Source organism: Loxodonta africana, chromosome 22 (genome assembly GCF_030014295.1).
Source record: "Loxodonta africana isolate mLoxAfr1 chromosome 22, mLoxAfr1.hap2, whole genome shotgun sequence".
NCBI lineage: Eukaryota > Metazoa > Chordata > Mammalia > Proboscidea > Elephantidae > Loxodonta > Loxodonta africana.
In genome coordinates, this window is record NC_087363.1 from 70024522 (window position 1) to 70042206 (window position 17685).

General features: G+C 37.6%; 1 protein-coding gene and 1 pseudogene across 1 annotated transcript in view; one reads left to right on the forward strand and one right to left on the reverse strand.

Moving 5' to 3' along the window:
- Nucleotides 1–17685, forward strand: part of DPP6 (dipeptidyl peptidase like 6) — a 1008238-nt gene that overhangs the window by 636912 nt on the left and 353641 nt on the right. The gene's annotated exons all lie outside the window — the stretch shown is intronic.
- Nucleotides 10005–10624, reverse strand: LOC104845905 (prefoldin subunit 4-like; annotated as a pseudogene).

The window sequence follows — 17685 nt, forward strand, 5'->3', positions numbered from 1 at the left end:
GTAGGTAGTCTTTTTACTCTTTTGGTGAAGTCCTTGGATGAGCATAGGTATTTAATTTTTTAGCAGCTCTCTTCTGCATTGTTAGTAATGTTTTATATACCGTTTATGCCACTATTAGGGCTCCTAGCATTGTCCCTATTTTTTCTTCCATAATCTTTATCATTTTAGATTTTCTATTTAGGTCTTTGATCCATTTTGAGCTCATTTTTGTGCATGGAGTGAGATATGGGTCTTGTTTCATTTATTTGCAAATGGATATCCCGTTATGCCAGTGCCATTTGTTAAAAAAGACTGTCTTTTCCCCCATTTAACTGTTTTGGGGCCTTTGTCAAATATCAGCTGCTCATATGTGGATGGATTTATGTCTGGATTCTCAATTCTGTTCCTTTGGTCTATGTATCTGTTGCTGTACCAGTACCAGGCTGTTTTGACTACTCTGGCAGTATAAAAGTTCTAAAATCAGGTAGAGTGAGGCCTCCCACTTTGTTCTTCTTTTTCAGTAATGCTTTACTTATCCAGGGCCTCTTTACCTTCCATAAGAAGTTGGTGATTTGTTCCTCCATCTCTTTAAAAAATGTCATTGGAATTTGGATCAGAATTGCATTGTACCTATAGATGGCTTTTGGTGGAATAGACATTTCTACAATGTTAAGTCTTCCTATCCATGACCAGGGTATGTTTTTCTACTTATGTAGGTCTCCTTTGGTTTCTTGCAGTAGTGTCTTGTAGCTTTTTATGTATAGGTCTTTTACATCTCTGGTAAGATTTATTCCTAAGTATTTTATCTTCTTGGGGACTATTGTAAATAGTATTGATTTGGTGATTTCCTCTTTGAAGTTCTTTTTGTTGGTATAGAGGAATCCAACTGATTTTTATATGTTTGTCTTCTATCCTGATACTCTGCTGAACTCTTCTATTAGTTTCAGTAGTTTTCTTGAGGATTCTTTAGGGTTTTCTGTGTATAAGATCATGTCATCTGCAAATAGAGATACTTTTGCTTCTTCCTTACCGATCTGGATGCAATTTATTTCTTTATCTAGCCTAATTGCTCTGGCTCGGACCTTCAGCACAATGTTGAATAAGAGTGGTGATAAAGGGCATCCTTGTCTGGTTCCCGATCTCAAGGGGAATGCTTTCAGACTCTCTCCATTTAGGATGATATTGGCTGTTGGCTTTGTATAAATACCCTTTATTAAGTTGAGGAATTTTCCTTCTATTCCTACTCTGCTGAAAGTTTTTATCATTAATGGGTGTTGAACTTTGTCAAATGCCTTTTCTGCATCAATTGATAAAATCATGTGATTCTTGTCTTTTGTTTTATTTATATGATGGATTGCATTAATTGTTTTTCTGATGTTGAACCATCCCTGCATACCTGGTATGAATCCCACTTGATCATGGTGAATTATTTTTTTGATATGTTGTTGAATTCTATTGGCTAGAATTTTGTTGAGGATTTTTGCAGCTAAGTTCCTAAGGGATATAGGTGTATAATTTTCTTTTTTTGTGGTGTCTTTACCTGGCTTTGGTATCAGGGATATGCTGGCTTCATAGAATGAGTTTGGGTGTATTCCATCCTTTTCTATGTTCTGAAATACCTTTAATATTAGAGGTGTTAGTTCTTCTCTGAAAATTTGGTGGAACTCTGCAGTGAAGCTGTCCCAGCCAGGACTTTTTTTTGTTGGGAGTTTTCTGATTACGTTTTCAATCTCTTCTTTTGTTATGGGTCTATTTAGTTGTTCTACCTCTGTTTGTGTTAGTGTAGGTAGGTAGTGTGTTTCTAGGAATTCATCCATTTCTTCTAGGTTTTCAAATTTGTTAGAGAACAATTTTTTGTAGTAATCTAATTCTTTTAATTTCAGTTAGGTCTGCTGTAATATTGCCCATCTCATTTCTTATTCGGGTTATTTGCTTCCTCTCCTGTTTTTCTTTTGTTCAGTTTTGGCCAATGCTTTATCAATGTTGTTAATTTTTTCGAAGAACCAGCTTTTGGTCTTGTTAATTCTTTCAATTGTTTTTCTGTTTCATTTAGTTCTGCTCTAATTTTTTTTATTTCCTTTCTTCTAGTGCCTGAAGGTTTCTTTTGTTGCTCTCTTTCTATTTTTTCAAGTTGTAGGGATAATTCTTTCATTTTGGCCCTTCTTTTTGTATGTGTGCATTTACTGATATCAGTTGATCTCTGAGCACTGCTTTCGCTGTGTCCCAAAGGTTCTGATAGGAAGTGTTTTCATTCTCATTGGATCCTATGAATTTCTTTATTCCATCCTTAATGTCTTCTATAATCCAGTCTTTTTTGAGCAGGGTATTGTTCAGTTTCCAAGTGTTTAATTTCTTTTCCCTGCTTTTTCTCTTACTGATTTCTACTCTTAAGGCCTTATGGTCAGAGAAGATACTTTGTAATATTTTGATGTTTTGGATTCTGCTAAGGCTTGCTTTATGACCTAATATGTGGTCTATTCTAGAGAATGTTCCATGTGCACTAGAAAAGAAAGTATACTTGGCTGCTGTTGGGTGGAGTGTTCTGTATATGTCTATAAGGTTGAGTTGGTTGATTGTGGCATTTAGATCTTCCATGTCTTTATTGAGCTTCTTTCTGTATGTCCTATCCTTCACTGAAAGCGGTATGTTGCAGTCTCCTACTATAATTGTGGAGCTGTCTATCTATCTCACTTTTCAATGTGGTTAGAGTGTTTTATGTGTCTTGCAGCCCTGTCACTGGGTGCATAAATATTTAATATGGTTGTATGCTCCCTGGTATATTGTCCCTTTAATCATTATATAGTGTCCTTCCTTATCCTTTATGATGGATTTAACTTTAAAGTCTATTTTGTCAGAAATTAATATTGCCACTCCTGCTCTTTTTTGATTGTTGTTTGCTTGATATATTTTTTTCTATCCCCTGAGTTTTAGTTTGTTTGTGTCTCTAAGACTAAGGTGTGTCACTTGTAGGCAGCATATAGACGGATCTTGTTTTTTAATCCATTCTGCCACTCTCTGTCTCTTTATTGGTGCATTTAGTCTATTAACATTTAGCATAATTATGGATAGATATGAGTTTAATGCTGTCATTTTGATGTCTTTTTTTATGTGTTGTGGATAGTTTTTTTTCCCCCACTGAATTTTCTGTGCTGAGTAGTTTACTTTATATATTGTCTTTTCCTCGTATTTGTTGTAGTTGATTTTGTTTGTGCTGAGTCTCTATTTTTTTCTCATATTTTATTTTGATGAGTAGGATAGTTAGTCTCCTTTGTGGTTACCTTAATATCTACCCCTATTTTTCTAAGTTTAAACCTAACTTTTATTTCTTTATATCGCTTTGTCTTCCTCTCCATATAAACGATCTATGACTACATTTCTTGGTCCCTCTTTATTATTTTAATGTTGTCTTCATTTACCTAATTACATTGCTGTTTCCCTGTTTTGAGCATTTTTTTTATAATGATTTATTTTTGTGATTTCACTGTCTTGGTTAACATCTTATTGCTCTGTCTAGTGTTCTAGTCTTGGGTTGATACCTGATATTATGGATTTTCTAACCAAAGAACTCCCTTTAGTATTTCTTATAGTTTTGGTTTGGTTTTTACGAATTCCCTAATTTTATGTTTATCTGGAAATGTTCTATTTTCACCTTCATATTTAAGAGACAGTTTTGCTGGATATATGATTCTTGGCAGGCAATTTTTTTCCTTCAATGCTTTATATAAGTCATCCCATTGCTTTCTTGCCTGCATGGTTTCTGCCAAGTAATCCAAGCTTATTCTTATTGACTGTCCTTTGTCAGTGACTTTTCGTTTATCCCTAGCTGCTCTTAAAATTCTCTCTTTATCTTTGGTTTTGGCAAGTTTGATTATAATATGTCTAGGTGGCTCTCTTTTTAAAATCTACTTTATGTGGAGTTCGATGAGCATCTTGGATTGATATCTTCTCATCTTTCACGATATCAGGGAAATTTTCTGCCAAGAAATCCTCAGCGATTCTCTCTGTATTTTCTGTTATCCCTCCCTGTTCCCTCCCTGTTCTCGTACTCCAGTCACTCACAGGTTATTTCTCTTAATAGAGTCCCACATGATTCTTAAGCTTTCTTCATTTTTTTTAATTCTTTTATCTGATTTTTCTTCAAATATATTGGTGCCAAGTGCTTTATCTTCAAGGTCACCAATTCTGCTTTCCATTTGTTCGATTCTGGTCTAATGCTGTAATTTTATCATTAATCTTCTAAATTTCTGATTGCTGTCTCTGTATGGATTCTTGCAGCTTATTAAATTTTTCATTATGTTCTTGAATAACCTTTTTAATTTCTTCAACAGTTTTATATGTGTGTTTCTTGGCTTTTTTTGCATATTGCCTGATCTGCTTCCCAATGCCTTGAAGAGTTCTGTATATTAATCTTTTGAATTCTGCATTCAGATAATTCCAGGAAGGTACCTTCATGCAGAAGATCCTTTGATTCTCTGTTTTGAGAGCTTGTTGAAGCGATCATGGTCTGTTTCTTTATGTGGTTTGATATTGACTGTTGTCTCCAAGCTATCTATGTTATTGTATTAAATTATTTTATGTTTGCTTACTGTATCCTCGTTTCTTGCTTTGTTTTGTTTTGATATGCCCAAATGGGTTGCTTCATTGAGCTAGCTTGATTATTTTCGCCTTTGAAGCTCTGACGTCCTGTCACCAGATGGCTAGAGTTATTATCAGGTATATGAGCTTATGAGTCCATTCACTTTTCTTGTATGGATTCAGCTCAGGTGTCCAGGTACCTGGTCATCAAGTGTGTGGTACAGGCTCTGTCCTACAGTCTTAGAGGGGCAGGGGTGTTCAGCATAGTTACCAGTATCTGGTTGCTTCTGAACAAGGCAGGGGGCTGAGAACCATCCCCCGAGTGTCTCTGAGGAAAGGGTATCCTTTTTCTCTAGAGCATACGGAGAAGAAGACGGACCACGAGCACCCAGTGCTTTTGGTTGTAAGGACTGGGAGGTACCAGTTATCCTTGGATCCCTGTTGCGGGTGGCTGGGTGACCTGAGTGGAGCCACCAGTGCTTATGCCCCTGATCTGGGTAGGTGAGAAACCTGTTTAATAGGCAAAAGGTGTCAAATATCAAATACCTGCCTTTCCACAGCACAGCTTAAACAGTTGCAGTCCACCAGCAAGGGTCTATTCTCCTGAAATAGGCCCACACAGGTCCATGCAGGGGGAAAAGTTATTCAAAGTCCATGGACGGTTTATGCCTGGACAAGAGCTGCTTCTGTCCTTAGCTCCCCAGGTTAGTGAACCAAAAACCAAACCCAGTGCCGTCAATTCAATTCCAACACATAGCGACCCTATGGGACAGAGTAGAACTGGAGTGTCTGGTGGATTTGAACTGCTGACCCTTTGGTTAGCAGCTGTAGCACTTAGCTACTACAACACCAGGGTTTCCAGGTTAGTGGAGCTGGCAAATTATCTTTTCCCCCGTTGTGAATTTATTTCTTTTCCACATCCAGGAGCATGGCTCAGGGCACTCAAATGGCCTTATCTCCAGCACCAGGAAATCAACAGCCACTGAAGCCGGCTTGGGGGTGGGGGCACGGTAAAATATATGCAAGTACTTAGCTTTTGTCCAGAGTGCCATTCATCTCTCGGTCTGGAGGTGTGAGTAGGCTGTGCGGCTGGCTGCTTCTCCCTGAGAAAATGGCGGCCGAATGCTACTACCTGCCCTCCGCAGCCACTCCCGGGAATGGTGCTTGAGGGATACCTGCGATTCAGGTCCGGCAACTCCTCTCCGCTTCTGAACCAACTCTCCCTCCCCCTGTTGCTCAGTCCATTTTCTAGCTTTGCATCTGATTTTCAGAGCTCTTAGCTTGTCATAAATAAAATCGTTTCACTTGATTTTTCAAGTCTTTGTTGTCAGAGGGATCGCTGGAAGTATCTGGTTATTCCACCATCCTGGCCCTCCCCCCCACCGTCTCTTGTTTTCTCCTTCCTTTTACTGTATTCTCAGTCTCCCTTTCTTCTCCTCATGCTTCCTTCCTGGGATTACCTGTTTCAACTGTGCTGTAGGGAAGTGTCCTGGACTTGAAAACAGGAGGCTTGGGTGCAAAGGCTCCCCAGACCTTGCTGTATTCTGTTTTGACCTTGAGCTAGATGCTGAATCTCTCTGCCTTCAGTTTTCCCATCTGTAAAGGGAGTAAATGAGATCAGCTCTTAAAGACACCCATTCCAGGATTACAAACTATACAATTTTCATAAGTGTAAAATTATTCTTTCTCTACTGTTAAAGTGAGTTTAAAAACACCTCTGTTGGGTGACACATCCTATAACATTGCCCAGAAGGTGAATAACAACAGTACCACCCATTTGCTAAGTGAAAAAGCTCTTGTCTTCTCTCAGTTCATTCAGTAGAGGGAAAAAGTGAGGCTGGTAGAAGCAGGGGTGGACTTTAACTGCAAATGAGGCAATGCTGCATTTTTTTTTTTACCATAATATGCCTAATAAGCTCTGACATCCAAATGGGGTTTGCACTTTAGAGTATTTTTCTTTGTATATAAAAGTTCTGATCTCTTGTTTAGAACAGTGTGGTACTTATTTTTCCCAGGCTCAGCTATTCATTTTAGTCATGAAAAGGAAAAGGACTTTTGACCCAAATTACAAAAACTGTTCAAGTAAAACAGTTCAGTTTTTCCTTCATGCTTTCAGTGAGAAGTGCCTTGAGTGCCTGCCACTTGCTGAGTGCTGAGTTAGATGCTGAGAGGAACCTGGGGAAGAGCTAATACCTGTGTGCAGGGATTTACACTCTGGCCAGTGAGAGAGCATCCTCAGCACCGTGGTGTCATTGTTGTTGTTGGCAGCCAGCTGCCTGGAGTCGGCCCTGAATGGGAGGCAAGAATTACAACACCGAACCACCAATGCCTCATGTGGTGTCATTACTGCTGTTAATTATAATGATGTTTATGATGACTAATTTTATATGTCAACTCGGCTAGGCTATGATTCTCAGTGGTTTGGCAGACACTGGATTCGTTGCTCTTCTGCAATGTAATGGAATGGAATCACCTTCCATGATGTGATCTCATATAATCAACCAATCAGTTGAAAGGGGAGTTTCCTTGGGGGTGTGGCCTGCCTCCAGAATATAAGTGGATGTTCTGGCAGAGCTCACTCTCTCTCTCTACCCTGCACTCGTTGCCTGACTACAGGTCTTGGGATGTGAGCCTGCAGAAACTTCCAGCCTGCCACCTGACCTGTTTATTTTGGATTTGCCAGCCCCCTACAATTCCATGAGCCAGCAGAAATCTCCAACCTGCCACAACCTATGGATTTGTGACTTTTCAGCCCTCACAATTGCATGAGCTGTTTCTTGAAAGTAAATCTCTCTTCCTCTGTCTCTGTCTCTATATCTCTATCTCTCTTGTCTCTCTCTGTATATATAAAAACCTCTTGTCTCTCTCTGTATATGTATGTGTGAATATATATGTATGTGTCTCACTGGCTCTGTTTCTTTAGAGAATCCTGACTAAGGCAATACTCAAGCAGTTTCAAGAAAACTTTAAAGGATGTTCATGCTATCATTATATCCACTCTATATGAAAGTGTCAAAGACTGGCATAATATAGATTAATAGCTGGGACACGTTGGAAGGAAATGGATATTGAGCTGGGTCTTAAAGAAAAAGTACACTATAGCACCTTTAGTACAAGAAAGAGAATTCAAGAAAAAGTGTTCTGCAGACAAGAAGTGGCATTACCTACATGAAGGAAACATTGAAGAGAGAAGGCCAACACTCAAGAGTCAGCCGTCTTGTGAAGAGGTCCTTAGAATGAATAGCCCTTAAACACAAACCAGTGGATCTTCACAGACAAATCATACAAATCTGAGCAGTTTTAGGAAAAAAACTAGAATACAGGTTTACTTGAGATAATTTTTTTTTTTCAGATTTTTGAGAGCATAAGAAATTTATTTTTACAGATCTGTTTGCTTTATTTTAGGAAAATTTAATTATGAAGTAGAAAAAAAGTCAGTAATATGTTTTGAAGTAATTATTGGCTAATGCCACCATAAAGTGATTATTAATGAACTTTCTCTCTATCATTAAATTCTAAAAATAGCCAAGGAGTAATCTGTTGTTGTTCATTGGCAAGTTGGCCCCGACTCATGGTGACCCCATGAACAACAGAATAAAAAGTTGTCCAGTCCTGCACTATCCCCGTGATCAATTGTGTATCAGACTGTCATGATCCATAGGGTTTTCATTGGTCCAGTTTTGGAAGAAGCTCATCAAGCCTTTCTTCCTAGTCTGTCTTAGTCTAGAAGCTCCACTGAAATCTTTCAACATTATAGCAACATGCAGGTCTCCACTGACAGATGGTGGCTGCAAATGAGTTGCATTGGCCGGGAAATGAACTGAAAGCTGGTGTGGCTTGAGCATAGTGAAGGAGAGAGAGAGAGACAGAGAGTGGTATGCAATGGGAATTGTGAGTATACATACCTTATGGATCACTGCCAAATAACATACTTCAATAGTAAAGAAAATTATAAAGTTTGATAATTTTCTTCTGTTTAGACTTCTACTAAAACAGCTAAATATATTAAATCTAGATCAACATCAGAATCGAATTGTAGGCTAATATTAACTATTAGTATATGAGAATTTTCTTGCACATCCCAAGTACTCTTAAATTTTAAGTCCTGAATATCATACCAAGGAACATAGCTTAGTCAACACTTTATAAGGTAAAAACCATTTTATAAGGTTAAAAAGGAAAATAAATAAATAAATAACTCCATTGATTGAAACCATCTAATGTTGAACTTCTGTATTCAAACTACGTGGAGCGAAACCACTAAGGAGATTTGATTTTTTTTCAGCTGCTGTTGTTTGTTGTAGACCCGCTTTAACCATGGCATGTGTCCTGGTCACCCTGACATCAGCATGCCTAGAGCATCACTCAGTCCCCACTCCCAGCCCAAGTTGACTCTGCATTGTTGGTGTCACTGAGTCCAATGAGACAACATTGGTGCATGAAATCAACAACATTATAAATATATTACAGCAGCTCCGATGGACAAAAGCTGTCATTATCCCCTAGAAACAATTGTACACAATTTCAGTAAAGTCTGGCCAAATACCTCTTTGTAGTGAGATAAAGGACCCTAACAACAGAAAAGATACAACGCTTCCTTTTTCGTGTTTAGAACTCAACTGGTTGTGACTGGGGATGGGCTAGCACAACCTGTATGCATCTTTAAGTGAGCCAGGGATGCCTGAGGAATTTGTAGGCTGTTTGTTTTTTTTGCAGTGGTGCTTCATGCCATTGTTAATTTTATATGGTGCTATATGGTGTATCAGTCTTCAGAGACCTTATCATGAAACCAACACCTTTGATGCTGATGATTAGTGTTACTGTAGACCCTGAAGTAGAGGGACTAAGTGGTGTAGATACCATGAGAACAGCTCCCTATTTACCTTTATAAAATACCCCACAACCATGAGTTTGAGCATTCAAGGAGGCAGAGCTAGGTGATAACCTGCACCTTATTCTAGGGTGATGATACACATCATGAAGGTAAACATAGTGCTAATCTACAGGTGACGATACACACAGCGAATGTGACACAGTGCTAACCTAGGGGTGATGATACACACCATGAATGTGACATGGTGCTAATCTAGGGGTGACCATATACACCATGAATGTAGCATAGTGTTATCCTAGGGGTGACAATACATACTGTGAATGTGACATTGTGCTAATCTAGGGGTGACAATACACACTGTGAATGTGACACAGTGCTAATTTAAGGGTGACAGTACACACCGTGAATGTGACATAGTGCCAATCTAGAGGTGATGATACCTGCTGTGAATGTGACACAGTGCTAATCTAGGGGTGACCGTACATACCTTCAATGTGACACAGTGCTAATCTAGGGATGACCATACACACTGTGAATATGACATAGTGCTAATCTAGGGGTGATGCTACACACCTTGAATGTGACACAGTGCTAATCTAGGGGTGATGATACACACCATGAATGTGACATTGTGTCTATCTTGCTGCCAAAGTCTTTATATGGCAATGCATACTTGCAAACAGGTCCATACTGTGGGCTACCAGAATAAGGAACAAATCAGTCTGAGAAGAAATACTACCAGAATGCTCCTTAGAAGCAGGGATGGCAAAACTTTGGCTTGCTTAACTTTGTTTTTGTTTTTTTCTTTTTATTAAACATATAAAAAAGTATTATAAAATGTTTAACTTCTATCAGCTTCAAGGTATATGTTGCTCCCAAATTTTACATATAACTGAACTTTCAAATTGGCTAATGCCCGCTGAATTGATTCCACTCTGGATTCTAAGGCATCCATTTCTTCTTGCAGATTTTTCTTTGCTTCTTCTAACATTTCTTGTGTCTCCTCTTGAAAACGCCTAATGAAAATATCACCAACTTGATAAGGTATCATTAAGTAGTCATCATCTGTCAGCATGATGTCATCATAAGCATCTTCTAAATTTGGGAGTTGTTTCTTGCTTAAGTCTATTTTTTTTCCTTTAGTTCTTTGATTCTACTTGTATTCTGTGCAAATTTGTTTATCTTTTGTTGGTCTTCAAAAGTAGCATTGACATCTTCTGCAGCCACCTACTTCATAGTGGCCACATCTTGGGCTGGGCTCACTTAACTTTGGACACATCATCAGAACAAACCATTCGATAGAATAGGACATCATGTTTGGTAAAGTGGAGGTCAGCAAAAATGAGGGAAACCCTCAATGAGATGGATTGATACCATAACCACTACCATGGGCTCAAACACACCAAGGATCATGAAGATGGCACAGGACTGGGTAACATTTCATTCTGTTTTACGTAAGGGTGCCATGAATGGGAGCTGACTCAGTGACAACTAACAACATTGATGTCTTGATAGAGAACTGGGCCATCTCCACTCTCTATAGTGCAAAGTCAAGGGCAAATTTAGGGCAAAGATAGTCTATTAAAATACCGCCATTCAATGGAGAAAAGAAGCCCTGGTGGTGCAATGGTTAAAGTGATCAACTGCTAACCAAAAGGTCAGCAGTTCGAAACCACCAGCAGCTCCACGGGAGAAAGATGTGGCAGTCTGCTTCTGCAGAGATTTACAGTCTTGGAAACCCTACAGGGTTGCTATGAATCAGAATCGACTCAATGGCAGTGGGTTGGTTTGGTTTGGTTTATTCAATGGTGAAGCTACAAAGTGTTTTCATATTGTTTACCTCATTCATTTCACAAAATAGCCACATGAAGCTAAAAGGGTAGATGATAATATCTTCATTTTAGATATGAAGAAAATGTGACTCAAGGAGTTAAGTAAAAATCAGTGTCAGAGCTGAGGCAACAACCATGTGTTCTTCCTCAGCCAATTCTTGCCACTCAAAAGTACCCTCTACTTGATACAGAATAGAATGATTGAATCCGCAGCCCCAAATTTTCTTCTCAGTCCACCCTTTTTGGCAAGGGTTCATCTCTGGTGCAGCATTTCAATCCTGCTCCTCTCTGTAGGATCAAACATTTTATTTGCAAAACTATCTCATGAATGGGCTCTAAAAACTCATTGCTATCTAGCAGATTTCAACTCATGGCTACCCCATATGTGTTAGGGTAGAACCGTGCTCAGTAGGGTTTTCAATGGTTGATTTTTCAGAATTAGATCAAGCCTTTCTTTTGAAGTGCCTCTGGCCAACTGTTTCGTTAGTAGCCAAGGGCTTAACCGTCTACTCCATACAGGGTCTTTGGATAATCTAGACTCTCCCAAAAGCTATTCTGCTGCTTATGATGAATTCCATTTTTGCCAGCATTTGTGGGGGGGCGGGGGGGGGAGGCACTGTGAACCTCTTTGAATCATATTCTCTTTACTTCATGAATTAATAATAATTAGCACTTTTTGGTACTTATATAGCCAGATACCATGTGAAAAACCCTATGGACATGATCTCTCTTAGTCCTCACTAGGAAACTATGAAGTATCTTTTAAGATTTACCTCCATGTTACTTGTGAGGAAGCCAAGGCTGAAAGGAGTTGAATGAAATGCACAAGGTCATTTGGGAGAGGCAAGTGTCAAGCCCAGTATACTCTGTTTCAAATCCTGCATTATTTTTTTTAAGATCAAAGGAACATTTGGTTTGTTGTTTTTTCAAATCATCAATTATTTATAAACACCAAGTCCTGAACACTCAGATTTACTAAGTATGGTCTGTCCTGGTGAGGGTGCCTATGCACTGAGAAGATGACCATCTGGTGTTCATGGGGGGCCTGTTGTAAAATATGTCAGCTAGGTCAAGTCAGTTGATCTTGTTGTTGCAGTCTTCTCTTTAATTACTGATTTGTTTTACCTACTTTTTTTTTTTTTTATCAGTTACTGAGTGAAGAATGTCTAAATCTCCAACAGTATGTGTAGATTTTTCTAGTTCACTTTTCAGTTCTATCAAGTTTTGTTTACAAATGGAAGCTCTTTCGTTAGTACGGACGTTTAGGATTTGTACGTCTTCTTGATGACTTGACCCTTTCATCATTATGAAATGTCCCTGAAAGTATTCCCTTATCCCTGTTAATATTTCTTGTTCTGCAGTCTACTGTGATTGAAATTGATATAGCTACTGCAGCTTTCTTTTGATTAGTATTTGTGTGGTGTAATTTTTCTGTCCTTTTAATGTTTTTTTTTTCTTTTATTCTCTTGACTGCTTATTAATTCACAAACAGGTTGTGGTGTGCAGATGAAAGGAATTACTGAGAGAAGAGGTTCACTTGGTTATTTTCCATTGCCACATGTAAGAAAAGTCCTTTAGTTCTCTGGAACACAAACACTTTAGGAATTAAAGAGTGTTCTGTTCTTTGTAAATGGTACTATTCACTCATTCACAGAGTGTTTATTAAGTGCCCACCATGGTGAGTGTGGCTTTGGAGTCCATGCTTTTGTGGTGCTGATGATGGTGGGTGAGTCATCCTTTTACTTTTACCTCTCCGTGTCTTCATGGGCCAGTCCAGCTCACTGCCTGTTTTGTAAAGTTTTATTGGAAAACAGCCACAGCCATTTGTTTGTAGATTGCCCATCGCTGCTTTTGCAGTACAAACACTGTTGCCACAGAGATTGAATGGCCTGCAAGGCCTAAAATATATATTATCGGTCCCTTCACAGAAAATATTTGCTGGCACCTGGTTTAGATCGTTACATTTAGTGTAATTCTTGACATGATTTTGGTTTAAATCCAACGTATTGCTATTTGTTTTTATGCCTCCCATCTGATTGTTCCATTTTTTTCAATTCTCTTTTGATGGAGGGTTTTTTTTTTCTGACTCCATTTTATCTTCACTCTTGTATTAGCTAGGTCTCTGTTTTACTTTTTAGTGGCTGTATACTAGGGTTTACAATGACATCTTTAACATCATAGTCTATCTTGAAATGATATTATACAACTTTAAGTAAACCTTACAATAGTATTCATCCATTTGTCTATAGATCCTGATATTTTGTCATGCATTTTGTTTTTACATATGTAATAAACCCATAATACATTGTTATTATTGTTATTATTTTTAATTTAGGAAATCAACTATTTTCAAAACCGATTTAGAAAATAGCTTTATGTTTACCTGCATGTTTCTTCATTCTTAATTCTTTTTTGTAGATAAAAATATCCTCTGGCATCATCTTCTTTCTGCCTGAAGAACTTTTTTCAACATTGTAATGCTACTCCGCTGACCATGAATCCCCTGCTTTTTATCTGAACAAATCTCTATTCGCCTTTACTTTTTTTAAATGTATTTTTGCTGGGTAAGGAACTCTGGCTTCACAGATTTTCTTTTCTTTCAGTACTTAAATGTGTCATTTCATTGTCTTCTGGCTTGCCTCATTTCTGAGAAGGACTCCGTCCCATTTCTTCCTCTGTCTGTACGTTTCTCTTTTATCTGAGGGCATTTACGATTTTGTCTTTATTTTTGGTTTTCAGAAGTTTGAATAAGATGTGCATAAATGTAACTTTCCTTGTATTTAGCCTGTTTGGGGTCCTGTTAACTTCGAGTTTCATTTGTCTATCCTTACACAGTACCAACTTTTCAATTACTATGGCTTTATGATCAGTCTTTGCATCTGATACAGCCAGTCTTTCCTTACTAATTCTTTTTAAAAATTGGCTTGGCTATTGTTTGCCCTTTACTCTTCCATACAACTCAGAAATTAGTTTGCAAGTTCCATTAAAATTTCTGTTGGCAATTTTATTGAAATTGTATTGAATTGAAATATTAATTTAGAGAAAATTGACAACTTTATCATGCTGAATTAGCCCATCCTGGAGTATGGTATAGCGTAAGTAGGTAGATCTTATAAGTCTTCTAGTAAAATTTTATAACATTCACAGTAAATATCTTAAATATATCTTATAATAATTATTTTTATCTGACTAACATAGTGTAAATTAGTTCTTTCTTTTTGGCCACTCTTTACACTGGTTGTCGCCAGTGAGTAGAAATGCTGTTTGACCTTGTTAGTGGCAGAACCAGCGCTGTAGTTGCTGTTAAAAAACCAAAAAAAACAAACCCAGTGCCATGGAGTCGCCTCCGACTCATAGCGACCCTATAGGACAGAGTAGAACTGCCCCACAGAGTTTCCAAGGAGCGCCTGGCGGATTTGAACTGCTGACCTCTTGGTTAGCACCCGTAGCACTTAACCATGACACCACCAGGGTTTCCGTTGTTGCCATTAGCTGCTGTCAAATTGACTTCAACTCAGGGCAACCCCACGTGTGCAGAGCAGACCTGCTCTGTGGGGCTTTCAAGGCCGTGGCCTTTCAGAAGCAGGTCACCAGGTCTGCCTCCCCAGACCTCTCTGGGTGAGTTTGAACCGCCAGCCTTTCTGCTAGTGGTCCAGTGTTTAACTGTCTGTGCCACTCAGGGACTCCTGTAGAAATGCCAATGACTCTTTAATATCAATTTCGTATATCCTGACGTTAACTGTTTGATTTTTTAGGTTCAGTTTCTGAGATTTTTTTGTATGTTCTATATCAGCATCTGCAAACAGTGCTAATGTTGTTTCTCCCTGGCCTTACACATCTTCTCTGTGTTTTGCCTTACTGTCTTGGCTGTTACTTACAGTACTATGTTAGCCTAGAGGCCATAATGGCTTGTCTTCTTCTAATTTAAAGTGAATATTTCTATCTTTTCATCACCAAGTGGGATTTACTATATGCTTTTGGTAGCTAGCTTCCCCTTGGAAGATTAATAAAGATCCATTCTATCTCTAGTTTTAATTTCTTTATTTTTGAATTTTTTAATTGTATTTTCAAAGGATTTTTTTTCTATACACATAGAGATGATCATATTTTTCTTTTTATTTAATCTGTTACTATAGTGATTTACTTAAATAAAATTTCTAGTGTTAAACCAACCAGTATTGTATTTCGAAGATACGCTATATATCATATGTTTATATTTTTTAATATATACTGCTAGATATGGTTTTAGGGGCTTTCTTTTTTCTAAGTTATATAAGCAAGGAAGTATCTGTTCCATCTGGGCTTGATACTCTTATGGTGCACTAAGTCTTTTTAATCTACCGTTACAGTTTCTTTAATGGTTAGAGTTCTATTCAGGTATATTTCTTCCTGAATCAGTTCTAATATTTGTTTAGAACACTGTCAATTACATTTAAGTTTTCAAAATCATTGTTAAAAAGCTGTTCATATATTTTTAATGACATTTTTCTAATGTGTTTATGTTTTGTGTTTCATTCCTGATGTAGATTATCCCTTTTCTGTTTTGATCCTAATGAATTTTGGCATAATTTTGCATGTTTATATTATTTCCAAAAACTATGTTTTGTTTTTTCTTTTCACCTTTGTTTTCTCTTTCCTTAATTTATGCTCTTATTGTGTTGCTTTCTTCCTTTCACTATCTTTGCATAGACTCTATTTTTTAATTGTTTAGATGAAATCTTAGCAAATTAATTTCAGTCTTCTCTTGGTGTGAATATCTCTGTGTTATTTTAGCTGCATCCACAGGTCTTGGTATGGACTGTTGTATTGCCATTCAGTTCTAAATATTTCATATTTTACATTTCGTTTCTTACCCATGTATTATTTAGTTTCCAAATACAAGCATGTTTTTCCCCTTGGCTTTTTGTTATGCTGTACAATGAGAGTGTTGTCCATCTGAGATAAATTTCAGGTTTATATTTGAGACTTTGTAGGCCTGCTGTCTGATCAGCTTTCATATCAGTGATGACTTTCTAGATAGTGAGGCAGAGTTCTGAAATTTTTCATTAGGTTGTTAACTGTATTGTTGGACTCTCCTCTATCCTTACTACATCTTAGTCAGCTAACCTGTCATCTTTTGAGGGGAGTGTGTTAAAAATCTTTCCAGCTTTGCTTTATGTATTTTTGGGCTATGGTATTATGTACTGATAAGAGCAGGGTTGTTACGGCTTCCTGATTAATTGTTCCTTTTTAGGATTAAGTATTCACTCTCCCTCCCCCAGCAATGAGTTTTTTTATCTTCTCAAAGTCCTATTAGTCTGATGAGAATATAATCACACTAGTTTTCTCTTGGTTATCATTTGCCTCTTACTTGACACCTTTCTCTACCCTTGTAATTTAATTGTGTCTTCTCTAAATTGCATATATTTTCAAAATCTAATTTAAAAGAGTTTAGCTGTATTTATTATGATTATAAAGTTTGGCCATTCCTAAAATTTTATTTCATTTTTTCTACATACCATGCTTTCCTTTGCTCCCTTTTACCTCTTAGTGTATTTTTGATTAAGTATTCATTATTGCTGCTTTCCTCTCCAATCATCCCTGCACCCATTTCATGCGTTATTTCTTTCTTGAATTTCAGTTCCATCTTGTTTAACCTGCCCCCGACTAGGCATAGCAGTCATTATTGGTTGATACCGCCATGCTCATCTGGGTTTACCTACACACTTAGTTTGTTTGCTCATCGTCATCATCTGCCTTTCACTCCTTCCTTCTGGGCTCAGTTTCCTTTAGTAGTCATCTCCGTGAATGTCTGTGACTGCTAAAGTCCTTCAGATCTATGCTTGGTCACCACCTCTAGATAATAGTTCAGCTAAAATTATATGTTGACAGTTTCTTCCTTCCCTTTTTGATTTTCTTCTTGCTTCTACTGTTGCTGATAGTAATTCTGCATGCGATCTAACTTTTGCTCCTTTTTTGGAAACCTATCTTGTCTTTCTGATAACTTTTCAGCACTTCCTGCATTTGACTGTGGCTTTTCTGCGTGTAGATTTACTTTTCTTTAGACTGTTCCTGAATTGTTAAACTTCTTTACTTTGAGGAAACGGGTTTTAATTTTAAACAATTTTTTATCCATCTGTGCTTTAATTAAAGAAAAAACCTTCCATGTATTCTTTCTTTTCATTCCTTTTGGAATCTCTTCTACATATATTGGACTGTTTTATTGTATTTGTGTATTTTAATGTTGATTTCTATCTCTTATCTCACCATGCTCCATTGTGCACACTTTGCTCTAGTCTGTGTTCCAGTTCACTGGTTTTATTTCAGTTGTGCTTAATTTGTGTGTAGCTAGTCTATTCAGTTTTTCCACTAGTTGATAAATATTTCGTAATGTCTAGAAATATTATTTGATTCCTTAAAAATTTGTGGTCACAAAACTAAAACCATTCCCGAAGCCAACTCTTCAAGTAAAGATTAGACTGGGCT